This window comes from Hylobates moloch, unplaced genomic scaffold (genome assembly GCF_009828535.3).
Source record: "Hylobates moloch isolate HMO894 unplaced genomic scaffold, HMol_V3 SCAFFOLD_3, whole genome shotgun sequence".
Taxonomy (NCBI): domain Eukaryota; kingdom Metazoa; phylum Chordata; class Mammalia; order Primates; family Hylobatidae; genus Hylobates; species Hylobates moloch.
Genome location: NW_026652278.1, coordinates 39,694,229 through 39,713,965, shown reverse-complemented (window position 1 = coordinate 39,713,965; position 19,737 = coordinate 39,694,229). Strand labels below are relative to the sequence as shown.

General features: G+C 41.4%; 1 pseudogene; it reads right to left on the bottom strand.

Annotated features, from left to right (window-relative positions):
* Positions 1-15,264: 15,264 nt before the first annotated feature.
* LOC116457346 (putative PIP5K1A and PSMD4-like protein) lies at positions 15,265-18,260 on the bottom strand (annotated as a pseudogene).
* Positions 18,261-19,737: the final 1,477 nt, after the last annotated feature.

Genomic DNA, 19,737 nt, shown 5'->3' with positions numbered 1-19,737 from the left:
TCAGAGAAAGCCTACTACTGTCCTTCAGTGGTCTACAAGCCTCACCAGCACATACCTACCCCACCTGGCTAACTCTCTAACTTCATGTTCTTCCACCTCCCCCTTGGTCTCTCTACAGCCATGTGACCCTCTTGCTGGTCCTCCAGCATCTCAATCTTTTACTCACCACTGGGCCTTTGCATTTGCTGTCCCCTGTGCCTGGAATGCTATTCCCCCAGGTACCCACAGGTTCACTTTCTCCATTCCTTGCAGTCTCTGCTCAAATGTCGCTTTGTCAGTGAGACCTTTCTTGAAGATATTTTATAAAACAGCAGCAGCCCACTCCCACAGTTCACATACCATACAATGCACTCATTTGAAATGTACAATTCAGCAATTTTTAGTATTAACAGAGTTTGCATCCATCACCACTATCAATTGTACAACATTTTCATCACCCCAAAAAGAAAGTCTGCACCCTTTGATCATCATCACCCTCGGACATACCAATTACCCCAGTTCCCCAGCCCTAGCTGACCACTAATCTACTTTCAGTCTCTATATATTTGCCTATTCTGGACTTTTCATATGCATGAAATTATACAATATACAGTCTTTTATGATGGGCTTTTTTCACTTCTCTTAGAATGTTTTTAAGATTCATCCATGTTGTGTCATGTATCAGTACTTCATTGCTGCTTCTTGGCAGATAATATTCCAGATGGATATACCACATCTTAGTCCTCTACTTATCAGTACATGAACATCTGAATTGTTTTCACTTTTTGGCTATTGTGAATAATGCTGTGAAAGGCATTGTGAGCAAGTTTTTATGTGGTCATATGTTATTTCTCTTGGGTACATACCTAGAGATGGATCCACATCATTTGTGTTACGCTTTATTTGAGCATTTGTTACCAACTGAGGTATTATATATTGACTTGTTTTCTGTTTTATTGCCTGCCCTACTCCCACTAGAATATAAGCTCCCTAAATGCAGGATCTTGATGTGTTTTGTTTGCTGCTTAGAATAGTGCCTAGCCCAGAGTAACCATGCAACAAATATATGTTGTATGAGTGGGTCAAAGAATGCTAAAATCAGAGCAAACTTAGGGGGAAAAACTATTAATTGAATAAACCAATCATGTGTACATTAAAATTCCACTTATGGGAAGAAGTCTGTAATAACAACTTTCAGGGAAGTAAAAAAATTCCAGAACTGCCACCAGCCTGTGCCTTAGTCAAGTGACTTCCTTTTGGCCTCAGTTCCTCCCCTTTAAAATATCAGGGTAGAACTAGTATTCCTGGCTCCTTCCAACTCCATGTTCCTCAGTGGTAACATAAAAATGAGTAAGTGACTTGATTTGCTCACACAGGTATTTATGTTTCATTCATTCATTCATCCCCAAAATATTAAGTGCCTTCATGAGCCAGACACTCTTCAGGTGACTTACTGTGCATATCAATATTTCTAGTCAATTTGGATAATAATTATACCATTGCTGATTTAAATTTCTTTTTTAAATTTCATCAAATATAGCTGGATTGGGCTCTTTAAAAATGAAAACTCTCTCTTAATTATTTTAAGTTTTAAAGACATGGGCATAAACTGGAACTAAAAAAAATTAGTATCAACAAGGTGTAAGTTTATTATTGTTTCTTGCTTCAGTATGTTCCAGTTTCATGCAGATACAAAATGCATCCATTTGCAGAAATGGAGAGGGGATAAGTGGGGTGAGGGATAAAAAGCCTCGGTCAGACTCAGTGGCTGTGGCTTTTGCTCTATGGGACTACAATCTGCATTCCGAGCACTCACCATTCACAGCTGCTACCTCTTCTTGTGCTTCTCATAGTCTTCATATACTGAAGGTTTGTATGAAATGAGGCGAGCTTCTCTATTATTTCTTTACCCAGGGAGTTTATTCCTCAATTTGGCATAATTCCTCAAGTGTTGAGGGGGCAGGGGGAGTAAGAGAGCTGAAGAGTTTTTTTCTTCTATCGACACCATGCCAATGGGTAAGCTGTACACTTTGTCTCCCTTGTACCTTCGTTTCCTCCTTAGGAAGACAGTGGATTTAGAATTTAGATACCACTCTCTACTAGGTTGAGCATGACCATCTGCAGAAGTTAGAGCAAACCAAAGCAGAGAGGCCAAAGGCATGAGAGGTTCTTTTGTATAGCAGCCTTGTTTTTGCTGGCGAGTTATGCTTGCCAAATCGCTGGCTATGTTCCTGGACCAAATATTCCAAAATGTACTTTGTCAGGAGAATTTTCGATGATTAAGTCCCAAGGACAGTTTTACAAAATCTTCCCACTACATGATTTTAAGAAAGCATTTTGGGAGAGCAAAACGAACCTGGGAAGAAATACACAAATGCCTCATTCAACAAACATTTGTTTACCTGTGATGTGCCAGGCTCTGAGCAGGCGATGGTTAATGTTTTCTCATCTAAACTGCCCTGAGTCTCCATGAGATGAGGATCACTGGCTTGCTTTGTTTTACAAATGAGGAAACTGAGGCTCAGAGATGTTAAACAATTACCTCAGCTAGGATTATAAAGGCAATAGACAAAAATCGATGGAACTCCAAGGAGATCCTGGGAAATAAGTCACCCTTATGAAATAATTCTTTAAAATATTTCTTAGTATTTTGTTATTATTTTATTTTTTTAATTTTTATTTTTATTTCTATTTATTTATTTTTTTTGAGATGGAGTCTCGCTCTGTCGCCCAGGCTGGAGTGCAGTGGCGCAATCTCGGCTCACTGCAAGCTCCGCCTCCCGGGTTCACACCATTCTCCTGCCTCAGCCTCCGAGTAGCTGGGACTACAGGCGCCCGCCACCACGTCCGGCTAATTTTTTGTATTGTTTAGTAGAGACGGGGTTTCACCGTCTTCTCGATCTCCTGACCTCATGATCCGCCCGCCTCTGCCTCCCAAAGTGCTGGGATTACAAGCGTGAGCCACCGCGCCCGGCCTATTATTATTTTAAAGATAAAAAAGAGTTGACTGTAAACTAGTTATATGTACTGGTCACAGACAACGGAACCAGCTCTTGGTACTAGAGAAAACAAATCAATAAGTAAATAAACAAGCCTGGCAATTGAAGAAAATGTACGATGAAAGAATAAATCTTAGAAAGTAGCAGGAACTAAGGGGTTCAGAGACTCTTAATAGAAACAAATAAGCATTACCCTTCAAGATAAGTAGGTTTGATGATTTTCAGCCATTTTGAAACTTTTCGTGCTCTACTCCACTCAAATTTCAGAGAGCGAATATTGGAATGATTTAGTTTGGGACTTCTGCCCATGCCTTGGTCAAGGGAGGGACACTTGACATGTATGCTGAATCTATGTTATTTCTGATTGGAGGTGAGTATTGGTTTTCTTAAGCAAAAGTTGGGTGTTGTTATCAGGAGAAGGGAGTGGAGAGGCCAAGCGGGCAAAACAACAGATGTCCATGAACCTGATGCCAGGAATGTGGCCTCTCCATCCCCTTGGGTTTGAGGCTAGGGGCAGATAAAAACCATGAATAGAAATAAAGATAAACCCTGGATCAAAGCTATGGCCCAGGTCAGGAAGGGGCAGGCCTGAGCCAGGAGAGATGGATGACAGAGAGGGCACTTGGAGTTCTGAGGGGTGAGCAGCTGTATTTTCTGATACGCACTTCATCTAGCCGCCTGCACCGAGAATGCACCACATGGTCAGTAGAATGGAATGTAGGGCAGACACCAGCCCCTCGGAAGCACACAGAAACTTGATATAGTGGCTTTAGCCGGATGCATAATTCCCTGTGGTGTCCAACGAACGGAAATACGAGGCTGGCCAGGCCAGGTCAGAGGGTAAGATCAGCCAAGTGAGAGTTATCAGGGCCAAACTGCACATTTAGGTGAGACCAGGGAGGTTAGCTGAGGCACAGAGAAACTGCCCCATTCTCTTTCTTAAGCGGTGGCTTACCCAGCTAGCAACAGAGAGGGGTCCTCTTTGGGGTAGAAAGTGCTGGTACCAGAGAGGGTAGAGGAAACTCCTGTGATAGATGCATGAAGTGCAGTCTCATTTGGAGCCAATAGCTGGGCCAAAGAAGCAATATGAATTACCAGATACAAGAGGTCAGTTTGAGACAGTGGTCAAGAATGAGGCAAGAGACCAGGAGCTTTGATCAGAAACGGGTCTAGAAACACAGTGGGAAGTAGGATGGCTTGAGAAAGTTCCGTATACAAACTGAACAGCCCAAGAAACCAAAGCCTTGTTCTCACTGGGTGCTGGTCACATGACAGGGGGCTAGGCAACCAAATCAGACCACTTAATAGTATAGAACTGGGTTGGAAAAAAACAGGCAAATACTGTAGGTCTACCTGGGCACCTTGTCCAGAGAGGACATCCACTGAAGTGAACTGCAGGCAGGAAACAGAGGTCTGAAGGGGAGAAGCCAGAGTCCTACAGTCAGAAAGCCAGCCAGGTGGGCACTAGCCAGAAAAATAGATCCCTGCTCCCAGTGCAGATATCTGTCGAGGGAGGACACCAGGTTGCTGGACTTGGTAATGTTTATGAAGCGTGAGCCATTGTCTAATTGGGCAAGTGTCAATTCTTAATCCAGCGCCTTAGACCGCTCGGCCACCCTACTGTGGGCAAGTGTCAATTCTTAAAAGTGAGATGATGTTTTCGTAAAACAGTGGTTCTCAACCTTGGCTCACATTGGATTCACCTGAGATTTATTTGTTGTTGTTGTTTTGTTTTAAAATGGGAGTGTCAGTATGTTACCCAGGCTGGATTCAAATTCTTGGGCTCAAGTGATCCTCCAACCTCAGCCTCCCAAGTAGCTGGGATTATAAGTGTCACGCCCAGCTCTCACCTGGGATATAAACAGATTGCTTCGTTGGTTCCACTGGTGAGTGTAATTTATTTAGACTGAGGTGCAGCTTGGACTTTAGAAGGTTTGAAAAGCTCCTCAGGTGATTCCAATGAGCACTCAGGGCTGAGAAGTGCTGTACGAGAGCATTGGGTCCCAGTGAGCATTCATTGGGACATTGGCCCAGCAGGTTTTTGTTGAAAACTAGGTTTCTCATCCAAAAAAAATTAGGGAGGTAATACATAAAGTATACATTTTTTGGAGACTTAACTAAATCTGAGAAGTTACTCAGTAAAATAGCTTTTCCCCCACTTTATTTATTAAGGTAACATTTACATCCAGATTTGAAGCATATGGTTCAATTAATTTCAACAAATACATACACCCAACAGCTGAGGAACCTAGATACAGAATACAGAAATTCTTGTCCTGGCTTTGCAAGTTTTCTGTAAATTGAAAATTATGTACATCAAAATTAAAAGTTAAAAAAAGTATACACTTGTATTATCACCGCCTAAATTAAGAGAGAGAACATTTCCATTACTCCACAAAGCTCCTGGTATTCCTTTCTAGTTACCCCAAGACCTTCTCCAGAGGCAATCATCCTAAATGATTTTTATCACCATAGCTAAGTTTCACATATTCTTTTTTTTTTATTATACTTTAAGTTTTAGGGCACATGTGCACAACGTGCAGGTTAGTTACATATATATACATGTGCCATGTTGGTGTGCTGCACCCAGTAACGCGTCATTTAACATTAGGTATATCTCCTAATGCTATCCCTCCCCTCCTCCCCACCCCACAACAGGCCCTGGTGTGTGATGTTTCCCTTCCTGTGTCCATGTGTTCTCATTGTTCAGTTCCCACCTATGAGTGAGAACACGTGGTGTTTGGTTCTTTGTCCCTGCCATAGTTTGCTGAAAATGATGGTTTCCAGCTTCATCCATGTCCCTACAAAGGACATGAACTCGTCATTTTTTATGGCTGCATGGTATTCCATGGTGTATATGTGCCACGTTTTCTTAATCCAGTCTATTATTGTTGGACATTTAGGTTGGTTCCAAGTCTTTGCTATTGAAGTTTCACATATTCTTATAGTAAGTACTAGTTTATGCCTGCTTCTTTCCCTTGATACAATGTTTCTGTTGTTTTGTGAATCACACTAGTTCATTTACACTGTGTGAACTAGTAGTTCATTCCCATTATAAATAAAGCTGCTATGAACGTTCTTTATACCAGTATTTTTGTGGACATACTCTTATTCCTCTTGGGTGCAGCAAGGTTTTCACCGTGTGTGTCTGTGTGTGTGTGTGTATCAGATAATATATATAAATATACAGATGCTGAGAAATTCAACTGGGAGTGGAATTATTGCTACCAGTAGCTATCTGTTTAGTGGTAAACTCTTTTCCAAAATGGTCATACCACTTTATATTCCTGCTATCAATGTATTACAGCCAGTTCATATATTTTCTGATGCTTGGTATTTAAATCTTATTTAGTCTCATTGCAGTTGATGTGAAGTGGTACTATATCATGGTTTTAATTGCATTTTCTTGATTACTGTTAATGTTAAGCACCTTTTCATGCACTTATTGAGTGTTCATATATTTTTTATGTCAAGTATCTCTTCAAGCCTTTTGCCTGATCTTTTTTAGTTTTGTCTTTTTTATTATTAATTTGTAGTTCTTTATATATTCTGATATCAGTACTTTGATGTGAGTATGTTGTCAGATATATGTCTTGTGAATATTTTCTCACAGTCTGTGAATTGCCTTTCATTTTAACTATTTCTTTAAAAAAGGATAACTATATCTTTTGATTAATGTTTTTAATTTTGTTAAGTCAAATTTGTCCTTTTTGGATGTCCCAAGAAATCTTTGCCTTCCTCATGGTCATGAAAATATTTTCCTGCATTTTCTTCTACAGGCTGGATAGATTTAGCTTCCACATTTAGATTGATCACTCAGCAAACAATTGATTTTTGTATTCTACATGATTGTTTAACACAGAATTTCCCAAACATTTCTGGCCATAAAATCTATTTCCCTATATAGCACCTATCTCCATGCCAAGGAACTAACATAATGTACACTGAAAAATGACTGTTTTATTCGAGGAATCAGTGTAACTGAATATGTCTGGATACCATCAAATCCATTAACTACAATCTAGGCCCAATGAACAAGACACAAAAGGCAGTAAGTTGGCAGGGTGCAGTGGCTCACGCCTGTAATCCCAGCACTTTGGGAGGCCGAGGGGGGCGGATCACGAGGTCAGGAGATCGAGACCACGGTGAAACCCCGTCTCTACTAAAAATACAAAAAAAAAAAAAATTAGCCAAGCGTGGTGGCGGGCGCCTGTAGTCCCAGCTACTCGGAGAGGCTGAGGCAGGAGAATGGCGGGAACCCAGGAGGAGGAGCTTACAGTGAGCCGAGATCGCGCCACTGCACTTCCAGCCTGGGCGACAGAGCGAGACTGCATCTCAAAAAAAAAAAAGGCAGTAAGTTAAAAAGAGTTTGTAGTAGACTTGACATACCTGGGAGAGAACTCTTTTCCATTGAGCTTAAAACCTATAAATATTCAAAATGTGGAAAATTAACAACTATCAACTAACTTTTCTATTAACAAACTAGGCCTTTATCAATAAGATGAATACCTTATTTGTAAGCCTTTGGGGGATGAAGACTATGTTCATTCATCTCTCTCTCAGCACCCAAAACAGTTCTGGGTATATACTAAACACTCAATAAATACATTTGCAGTTGAAATACAATATTTTATAAAGGATATACATCAAAATGTTAAATTATTCTTTTGATGGTGAGACTACAGGTCACTTTTATGTTCATTATTTTAGTCTTTATTTTGTATTTCAACAATGATTGCACTACATATGGTTTACTAAACAGATCAACAGATAAATATGTATCATTTTACTGTACTCTGTATCTTTTTTGCATTTTATATTTAAAAGTGAGCTTTATTTATAAGAAAATAAACAAGGAAAACTGCTTAACATTCTGAAGGGAAATCACCTTTAAGTTGTAAAATGAACTTCCTTTAAATTTTAAAAATATTTATATTTAAAATACCCCTTGGGAAAGACTATTAAGTCTCCATTAGAAGAAAAGAGAGAAGGTTTAGTCTCATAATTTCTTATTCTTCAATTAAGTAATTAAACATTAACACTAAGACCTTGGATGTTGTGCTTGAACTTGAGAAACTAATAATTGATGGGACTAATGACCAGGAGCCATGATGTATGTTTTGCAAATGCCTACAGGCAGCAGCAGCAGATAAGAAAAAACATAGCTGAAAGCTTTATAAAATGGGCGTGAAGTATTGTTTACCGGTGGATGAGAACAACTGAATATTTGGTCTGCTGCTTCAAAATCTAATTTACCTTGAAACATCAAATACTTAGCTTCTAAATTGATGATTGAAGAATACCAATAGACGTAGCTCATTAAAATTCCCTCATCTCAAGGAATTCCTTTAAAAAACCAAGAATTTGTTTTTAAATTTTTATAATCTAAGGTGGCTCTAACCAAGGATAACCAAATCATGGGCCAGTGTAATTTTTGTGTTTAATCTGTCACTGAAATTGTTGTGTCTTTTAGAATATTATTAGATTTGTGGGGTTTGTTTGTTTGTTTTTGAGACAGAGTCTCACTGTTGCCCAAGCTGGAGTGCAGTGGCATGATCTTAGCTCACTGTAACCTTCGCCTCCCGGGTTCAAGTGATTCTTGTGCCTCAGCCTCCCAAGTAGCTGGGATTACAGGTGTGAGCCACCACACCTGGCCTGTGTTTGCTTTTTTGTTTAGACAGTTCATACTTTACTTGTATTCACTACAAAACCCTGCACTATCAGACAACACAATAGAGAGAGAGCACTCACAGTAAAACATCTGTTAATAAGGATGTCGTGACACAGGACAACTCATCACCATAAATTAAAATTTTACAGCGACATGTGAGAGGATTTCTTTTCGCCTCAGAATGCGAAGCAGTTTTCTTTACTTATTTTCTTACAAACAAAGCACACTTTTAAATCTACAATGAAAAAAATATATAGCATGCAGCAAAATGATATGTATTTATCTGTTGTTCTGATTTGTAAGCTGTATGTAGTGTAGTCATTGTTGGGATACCTAAGTGGTTGCTATTTATTGTTTTGATTAACATGAAAAATGAAAAGAGAGAATACTTTTATTAGATGTGAAAGGAGCACTGCAGATGACAGACTTCAGTAATTGCTCCAGCAGACTGCAAAGGGCTAGTTTTACAGCAAGAAACTGGATAACCTGGTTAAATGTTTCATTCATATGACCTATCTGATTGGGGTGGGCTGGTTGGCATCTGCTGGGCCTGAGGTTAATTTCTCCCTAACAGCCTCAGACTATGACAGAACAACCTCTTCATGCCCTGTGCTCTACTGTGGAATTTGTGATCCTGCCCCTCAGGTCAAAGCTATCTTAAAATGGCAAGAATAGCAGCAATACTGAGTGAGGCGTTCAAAAGGAGGAGAGCTGGCTGGCCCAGGCTGCTGGTGTGAGAGAGAGATGAAAATATTGTTGTCAAAAGCCCAGCCAGGATCTTTTCAAATTTATTATCATAAATGCCCTCATGCAGCCATCCTGCTTTCATCCAGTGGAGTGGGTGGGAAGCAGAGAATCAGGAAGAAATGAGAACGCTAAGGACCTGGAGAGTGAGGAGGGCTTCAGCACAGGCTATACTTTCTCTGGATCTCAGATCTCAAAACGATCTAGGGCCCATAATCCCTGAGTCCTCATTTGGTTTCAACAAACTGACCTGAGGGATCCATATAAGTGTCTTCCAAATTATTTTGAATACTCTGAAAAAAATACTCTCTAGACTCACACAACATTTCTAACACCAAATGTGGGGCATGGGGGGTTCCCCACACCAACCAAGTCTCCCGACATGGGGGTGGGGTGAGGCGGGGTAGGGGAGGGAGTGGGGTCCTACAATTTAATTCAATCCTGACACTGTCTACCAGATGGGTAGCCTCAGACCCCACAAGTGAGAAGGCTCAGTCCCACAGACTGCCCCTACTTCAGGTGCCAGACGACAGTGCGGGCCTTCCTCACTTCTGACCGATCCTCTAGAAACTGAGGGTTTCTAAGACCCCCCTCTCCCCCGAGGTTTGATAATTTGCTAGAATAGTTTAGAACTCAGGGAAACACTTTGCTTACATATATTAGTTTATTATACAGGATATAGCTCAGGAACAGCCAGACGGAAGAGCTACACAGGGCAAGGTCTGGAGTTCAAGGTGAGGAGCGTGGAGTTTCCATGCCTTCTCCAGGTGCCCACCCTCCCATCACCTCCATGTGTTCTCTCACCTGGAAAGTTATCAAATCTTGTTGAGAGTTTTTAACAGCTTGAATTCCATTCCTCATCCCCTCCCAAGAGGTGGGTGAATTGGGATGAAAGTCCCGAGTTTCTATAATCCTTCTGGTGACTGGCCCCATCCTGACACTATCTGGGTCCCACTCTAAATCACCTCATTAGCATAAACTCAGGCATGTTCAAAAGGGGCTCCTTGCAAAGAACCAAAGACACTCCTGTCATTCAGGAAATTCCAAGGGCTTTACGAGCTCTGAGCCAAGAGCTCTTTGGGACAAAGACCAAACATATTTCTTTTTACACTACAAACACTTTTTTTGATGATGGAACATTTATGCTTTCAGGGAGTACATCTGAATTTTGGAAATAGCCAAGCCCATTCAATTCTAATCAAGCTGGACCAATGATGACTTTCATTTGGATAGCGTGTTTCATTTCACAAGGTGTTATCACAATGCCTTGTATTATTTAATCTTCAGGACAACTCCTGGAGCAGGTACAGTCATGCACCACACAATGACATTTCAGTCAATGATAAACCACGTATATGACGGTGGTCCCAGAAGATTATAATGGAGCTGAAAAATTCTTATCACCTAGTATTTACTATGCTATACTTTTTATCATTATTTTAAAGTATACTCCTTCTACTTATTTTTTTTTTAGAACTGTAAAATAGCCTCAGGCAGGTCCTTCAGGAGGTATCGACGAGAAGGCATTGCTATCACAGGAGACGACAGCTCCATGCATGTTCCTGTCCCTGAAGACCTTCCAGTGAGTCAAGATGTGGAGGCGGAAGACAGTGATATTAATGATCCTGACCCTGGTAGGCTAATGTGTGTGTTTGTGTCTTAGTTTTTAACAAAAAAGTTTAAAAGGTAAATAAAAAAAATTAAAAATCTAAAAAGCTTACAGAATGTATTAGTCTGTTCTCATGCTGCTAATGAAGACATACCTGGGACTGGGTAATGTATAAAAGAAAGAGGTTTAATTGACTCGCAGTTCCACATGGCTGAGGAGGCCTCACAATCATGGTGGAAGGCGAATGAGGAGCAAAGTCTTGTCTTACGTGGGGGTGGCAAGAGAGCTTAGGCAGGGGAGCTCCCATTTATAAAACCATCAGACCCTGTGAGACTTTTTCACTACCATGAGAACAGTATGGGGGAAACTGCCCTGATGTTTCAATTATCTCTACCTCGCCCCGCCCTTGACACGTAGGGATTATTACAATCCAAGGTGAGATTTGGGTGGGAACGCAAAGCCTAACCATATCACAGAATAAGAATATAAAGAAAATATTTTGTACAACTGTACAATGTGTTTGTGTTTTAAGCTGTATGATTACAAGAGTCAAAAAGTTAATAAAAATAGAAATTTATAAAGTAAAAAACTATAGTAAGCTAAGGTTAATTTATTATTGAAGAAAGGAATTTTTAAAAATAAATTTAGTGTGGCCTAAGTGTACAGTGTTTATAGTTTACCGTAGCATACAGTCATGTCCTAGGCCTTCACCGTCACTCACCACTCACTCACTGACTCACCCAGAGCAACTTCCATTCCTGCAGGCTCCATTCATGATAAGTGCCCTATACAGATGTACCATTTTTTATTGATTATACATATTTTTACTGTACATTTTCTATACTGAGATATGTTTTAGATACGCAAACACTTATCATTGTGCTACAATTGCCTACAGTATTCAGAAGATGCTGTATAGGTTTGTAGCCCCAAAGCAATAGGGGCTAGCCTAGGTGTTTGGTAGGCTATTCCATCTAGGCTGTGTAAGTAAACTCTGTGATGTTCACATAACAATGAAGTCACCTGACAATGTGTTTCTCAGAACACATCCCCGCTGTTAAGCAATGCATGAGTGTACTTTTATTCTCAAATTGCAGAGGAGGAAAGCGAGGTTAGGAGCAGTTAAGGGTTATGCAGAGTATAAAACAAGTAGGTGGCAGAGGTTAAACTTGAGTCCAGATCTTCTGAATCAACATCAACATCAAAAGAAAGAAGAAGCTCTTTACCCTTTATCAGAGGTTGTATTTTATACTTTTAATTAGAAAAATATGAAGCACCACTATTAGGGCAGTGAAACTAATATTCATCCATACTGCATAATCTTGTGCCAAAAGCAATTCCTAAAGAGAATTTCCAAAACATTTTAAGCAATGGCATCCTCATTAGCATGTGTGTGTGGTCTTCTAAAAAATAAATGAATAGTATTCCTATATTTCCAGATACATGGTTGGACTTTAAAGTCTCATTATTTCAATGTCACAACTGGTAAGACTTTAAAATGCTTACTGTATTAGCTTCTGTAAAAAAATCATTATGCAGGAAAAAATATTGAAGGCATAAGTGATTTAACAGCTGCAAAAGGGAAAATTGCAAAGAATACCTAATGAGTGTTAACATAACATAAAACCAGACTTGTGGGCTACTTTATTTTTATCTAGGAAAAGAAAAAATGTTAGCATAATACTGATACCTATATGTCTACAGAAGAACTTCATCATACTTAGAAGTTATATGCTAGGATTTCCTCTCATAAACAGAGAAATATGAGAGAGATGTTGTCTAATTCACTTTTCCCCACATTTTTTGGCTTTGAGTCATTCGTTCCGTTATACGTTTCTTGTAGGTGCAGTGACTACATGTATGAAATAAGCCTGCAAGAGTGTTATATCAAGATAAAAGGGTCATATATGTGCCATAATTGGTCATCGAATGGCTTGACACTGATGTGTTAGAACAGTTCAACACCAATTGTTAAATATTAGGATATTTGTGAGCCAATCGTGGAGCATTTACCCAATGGAAATCAGTAAACACGACACACCAGGGGTTCCCCTCACTCCCATCCAAGCCAGTTTACCAGCACCCTGCTGACTTGAGGCGGGAGGAACAGTGGAGGGAGGTTGCTATTTACCACCTTACAAATGTTGGAAACCACAAATTGAGATTTCTCTGTACTGGCAGAGAAGACCAAAGATTATGCTAACATCTCTGGTTACTTTGGATTTGATTTATAAATAGAATTTTACTAAAGCTGGGACAATAAGCCTGCATTTAAGGACATTTCTATCTTGCCAAACAAACATTGGGAGCTACAAAAGAAATCCAAAGTGTTCGCAGTGGATCATTTAATTTACCTTCTGCTTAAAATAATGTATGGTGGCCACTATATTTATATAGTTGGAAAGAAAAAGGAAAGTTAAGACTATAGATATATACTTTCTCTTTAAGAAAGAGAAATCATTTTTAGACATATATCTTTGGAAAAGCAGGCATTAAACTGATGATCTCTTAGGAGAGTGGAGATGGGATTAATGGGAATGTTTATTCTCTTAATGTCCAAATTTTCTTTGTTGCTTTTTTTTAAAAAATGGTGTTTAATTTTCTTTTTTCTTATCTTTCTTTCTTTCTTTCTTTCTTTGAGAAAAAAGGTCTTGGCAAGATCACGGTTCACCACAGCCTCCATCTGCCAGGCTCAAGTGATCCTCCCACCTCAGCCTCCCAAGTAGCTGGGACTACAGGCTCATGCCACCATGTCCAACTATTTTTTTTTACTTTTGGTAGAGATAAGGTCTTGCCATGTTGCCCAGGTTGGTTTCAAACTCCTGAGCTCAAGTGATCCTCCAGCCTCAGTCTCCCTAAGTGCTGAGATTACAGGCATGAGCCACTGCACCAGCCAGCATTTAAGATTCTTATAACGAAATAATACTTTTAAAAGAAAGAAAAGGACCAAATAATATCAGATAAATGTGGTCATACTGACCATTTGCTAATGGCCTGTTCAAGGCTGAAAACTTCTCCAATCGATCATTTCCATTCTTATTCTTCTAGTCTCAACCTATTTTCATTTCTTAATTGACTTGATTTTTCTTCAAAGATTAAATGCATTTGTTTCTTGTTGAACTCAGAATTTTCAGTTATTGTGCTTGTTTCAAAATGCTTTAAAATTAGTTCCTGCATTGCATTGAGAGACATATCAACTGAACTCTAAGGCCTGGTGAGGTCTTGCAAGCCCACCACTGCTTTCATTTGTTTGCAAACCCCATGGGACTCCTATTTCCAAGTGCTGGCAGTAGACACAGCTGGCAAAATTTTGTTCTGACATACTACTTTATTCTTGTCAAGGAAAGTTTGTCAGTGGAAAATATGTCAGTAGAGGAGCTTCTGGAGAACTCCAGCATCAGGGGCACTGGGTTATTATTTCTGGCTTGGCTGTAGAATGAACCCTGGGACTTTGGGCAAGTCACTTAATCTTTTAAAGCCTCACCTGAAAATAAGAATAATACCATGATTCTGTGACTCAAAGATACACATTTTCCCTGCATTTTATTATTCCTGAAATGGAATGTGTTTAAATAAACTTGCCAGCTTCCAGGCCCAGTATGGATACCTCAGTATGAGACATAAGTGACACTTGTGAATGTAGGTGAACTTGGAGGGCTACATAGAAGGTATCTGTTTATTTGATGTCACATGGGATGAGTGATTTGCATTGATAGCATCACACATGTTTATTTGTATTTCATGTTAAATCAAAATTTACATTTATTCTAATCAAAGCAAATCTTTGTCTCTAGAGGACTGAATAAATATTTTCCTATTAACAAGCAATAGCCTCTAATAACTGTTATTAAATTGATAGTCCTCAACTGATGACATATTATAATCAAGGAAAAGGGAAAATAATACCAGCAGGCTAATGTTGAAGATTCAATAAGATTAAGCTCATAAAATGCTTAGCATAGTGCCTGGTGCATAGGACACACTCAAGAAATATTGTCATCATTGTCATCATCATCACCACCATACTTTATAACACATTACTCAACAATCGCTTTCCATAGCCATATTTCATTCACAGCCCCTGTGTAAGGAAGGCAGTAAAGTCTGATGCACCCGGCGACATTGGGCAAGTCACTTAATCTGAATAGGTGGTTCTCAACTTTTGCTGAATTTCAGAATTACCTTGTGAGCTTTTGAAAAATATCAGTACCTGAGTCCCAGGCCAATTAAATTATAATCTTTAGGGGTTGGGTCCAGGTATTTGAAATGTTATTAAAGCTTCCTGGTGATTCTAATGTGAATTATTTTGTGTTAGTGTTTCTCAACCTTAGCTGCACATGAGAGATCACACAGCTCAGATGAAGCCCATCAGCATTTCAGGGGTCAGATTTAGGCATCGGGATTTCTTTTCTTTTCTTTTCTTTTCTTTTTTGAAGCAAAAAAGGAAAAAAGTTGCCAAGCTTTATTTAGGCTGTAATGGTTACAGATAACACACATCTAACCCTATATTCCGTGCTTCCCATGCAGTCCCCTGAGCAGGCTCAGCTACCCTTTCCCTCCAGTCTCACTTCTTGTCTTCCTCCTTTCTTGTCCTTCTTGCCGTCCTTGGTGGCCTGGGAGGCCAGGGAGCCCATAGCATTTCAAATGGCTTCATTGTTGGCATCCACACCTGGGAGGTTCTCTAGGACACTCTGAAGGAACTCAGGGTCCTGCATCACGTCATAATCATCCTCCTCCTTGGCTGGCTCAGATGTGTCCATGGCTGAGCTGGCATCAATGTCTGCTGATTCCGCCTGGCCAAACTCTGCTCCCTGCAGGGACTTCTGCATGGCATAAGCAATCTTCTCTTCCTCAGTCATACTACTTAGGTCAGGAAGCCCAGTGCAGCCAAACTCTTGCTGGCTGATGGTCATCTTCAGCAGGGCATGATCTGAGTCTTCAGTCCCAGGCGTAGCAATCCTGGCCTCAGCAGCAGAAGCTGCAGCTGCCTGCCGGGCCTCCTCCTCCTGCCGCTGCCGCTGCTCTTCCATAAATACACGAAGGGCCAAGGCCAGCTCAGGATCAGCACTAGGATCTACTCCAAATTCAAAGTCACTGGCACCAAGACCCAGCATGGCACCACCTTCACCAGCCAAAATCGGAAAACTGATGAGAGCATCAGCCAAACTGAGCCCAGCAGGCACTGTCACCAGATGAGAACCGGTTCCATCTTTGCCATTCAACGTGTTTACAAAGGCTGTCAGCTTTTCTATGTTCACCTCCTCTTCCCCAAAATTGATAATGTCAACATTTACTTTCTCCTCCTTGAGGTGTTTAGCCAGTGTCACCAGATCCTTCTCATTGTCCTCCACCAGGTTTCCCACAAAGGCAATGATGCGGATCTTGTCATTCTTGCCTTGTCGGCGCTTCAGAGCCAGATGGGCCACGCGGATGCCCGTGCAGAAGGTGCTCTTGCCCTTGGGTTGGACAGTATGTAGCTTGGACAGGATACGGCCAGTGTCTGGGGTGAGTGTGGTCAGCACTTCACAGTCATTATCCAGTGTGATAAGGCCCACGTTGTTCTCAGGGTTGCTGCGGGTCTTTGAATGACAAACTATGTTGACAGCATCCTGCTGGGCCTGCAGCTGGGTGGGTAAGAAGTCTCCATTCTGCATATACTCACTGTTGTCCACACTTGTAGTTAGCATTTGCAAAGTCTCTCCAACTAGAGGTGAGAAACTGGGGTCAGGAATAGGCGAGCCCTCACTGATTTCCTCCAAAGGTGGGATCTGAGGTAAAACATCAGGACGACCAAGGTGAACGCCTGGCTCCACTTCCACCTTTGTTGTCACTTGTGCCTTGTGTTCCCCAGAGACCAATGGCTGGTAAATAATGCAGGAGTTGCCACTGGAGCCTGCTCATTGAGAGAAAGATGAGCCAGACTGAAACTTTTTGGAGGGAGAAGGCTTCAAGGGAATCTTCTTAAATACTGTGTTGCACATGAAGCGCTGGAACCGTTCAGTGTAGAAGCGTGGGCAATGCACTGAGACAGTGTCTCCGTCATGTACCAGGGCTTTCCAAGATTGCTCCAACTTTTTAACAAACCTGTAAGACTGTAGAATGTCAATGATGCCTTTCCCCTTTACTATTCTGGGCAGAGGTGCCACCCATGTGGTCATCGGTCTCCACGGTGCCACCCCGTCGAGCCTCTCCCTGGATGGATTCCATGGCTGTGGAATACAGAGCCTTTTGGGGGGCCGGTCTTCAAGTATCAACTGAGTATTGTGTTTCGCTGCTTAAGGGCTCTCGTTGTGCATGATCTATATTATGGATTGACATCAAGAGGCTATAATCCATTATCTTGAAGCTCTGCAGCACCAAACAGTCACGCTGCAGGGTCTTACAGAGAGTGTTGTGCATGTCAGCATCCAAAAAAAGACCATGAGGGATGTCTTGTAAGAAGTCTAGGTCTTTAAATGTGGGAAGAGGCTTCTCTCGCTCTTTCTGGGAAGCCCGCCGTTTGTAGGTTGAGCCTTTGAGGTCATATTTGATATGCATTTTTACCGATCTTGGTAAAAGATTGTTCATCACCACAATCCGAATGTTCTTGCCACCTGCCTGCACACAGCACAGTCCATAAAATTTAGGCAGCAAAGTCCGAGGGTTCTGGTTGAAGTTCATGTAGTATCCTGGAAGCAGCTTCTGCAGAAACTCCGCCTCTTTATGTTGGACTGTCTTAATAATGAACTCGTCATCGCTGGACACATAGAACAGGGAACCACTAGCTCCAGAGCTACAGAGTTCAATCAGCGGCTTACTGCAGAGGGAATATAAGTAGTCATCGGGCCGGATACCAAATAGCTCCCGGAAGTAGCGGAAGGCAACAGGTGCATAGGTCTTGAAACTAAAGTCATTGTAGTGATGAGCAGGGGTCAGTTTGCTCCCTTCACTGGGAAAGAAGATACTCTCTACCATGTGGAAATCTTGCATGAGGACATCACGCTCTGGTTTGGTACTCAGGCTCCCCACAGTGTGGGTAATGCCTAACTGGATGGCACCTTTCAAGGCTGATGAGGTTGTCTTTTTATATGTTGTCTCTTCTGAGGAATCAACACTTCTATGGCCTGTTTTCTTGATGGGCATGCCAGAGGCATAAGGCACCTCAGATGCCATGGGTCTCTTGATTCCAAATGCTGAGGACGAGGTACAGGAAGGGACCGCGGGATCAAAGGATGAAAAACCGACCGAAGACAACGGCCCGGAGGAGGCAGACGCCATCTTGGCAGCCCCCTCCCCCTCAGCGGCCTGGCTGTCTTTCAATCCGGCTCTTCCTCTTCTCGGAGACGTTACCAACGTCTCTTTACAGAACCCGCGTTCTGTGGGCCACCCCCCACCCCCTCCGGGGCCTCCCTCAAACACGTCGAGCCGGCTGCTGGACCAGCTGAAGGCCACAGCATCAGCCTGGCATGGGGCAGAACTCACGTCTCGCACCCCTTCCACAAGTTTAACCGCTTTCCACAGGGGATACTTTCCCCTTTCACAGAAGAGTAAGCTTAAGCTGGCTGCTGGGACCTTGCGTCCAGACCAAGCCACATCTGAAAAAAAAAAAACGAGGCATGAAAAGTCCCAGAGGAGCGAACGCCCCCTCTCCGTCCTCCCTAGCCACGGCCTATTAATCGCCCAACCCGGACGGGATTTCTTTTCTAAGTAGTGGATCCCATACATCAGAATCATCTGGGGCACTTGTAATTTAATCCAAACTCATGTGCTCCAGTCCCCCCAATTTTTATTTAAGTCTGGGGTGAGGGCCCTACAATCTGTACTTTTAGTAAGTTCCCCTGTTTTTCTCTGGTATAGAGTTTGAGAATTGCCAGTCTGATAAGCCTCTGACTGGTGGTGATGGTTGCCAGTCTGATAAGGCCCCACCTCCAACACTGGGGATCATATTTTGATGTCATATTTGGAGGGGGAAAATATCCAAACTATATCAGAGACCGTTCATTCAGCAAGCACTATAATGCTATTTACCTGCAGCACCCTGCACTGTTCCTGGCACACAGGAGATGCCCAGTGAATATTTTTGAATGAATGAAATGCCTGCTGTATTAGTGAGGGTTCTCTTAGAGGGACAGAATGAATAGGATATATATATATATCTTAATAAACTCATATATATGAGTTTATAATATGTTTATATGTTTATAATGTTTATAATATGACTATATATATATGAGTTTATTAAGTATTAACTCACACAATCACAAGGCCCCACAATAGGCTGTCTGCAAACTGAGGAGCAAGGAGAGCCAGTCCGAGTCCCAAAACTGCGGAACTTGGAGTCTGATGTTCAAGGGCAGGAAGCATCCAGCAGGGGAGAAATATGTAGGCTGGGAAGCTAGACCCGTCTCTTCTTTTCACGTTTTTCTGCCTGCTTTATATTCGCTGGAAGCTGATTAGATTGTGCCCACCAGTTTAAGGGCCCACTGATTCAAATGTTAATCTCTTTTGGCAACACCAAAACAAGCACACCCAGGATTAATACTTTGTATCCATCAATCCAATCAAGTTGACACTTATTGTTAACCATCACACCTGCTATAAGCCAAGTATGATACCAGGTCCTGGGGATACAGAGATAAATATGATAGGTCAGCTCCTGAACAAACCATCTAACAAGGGAGTCCAAATTATTTTTTAAAAAGATAGTAATGGAGTACAGCAGTTAACATAATAGGAAGATACAAAACTGAATTGGG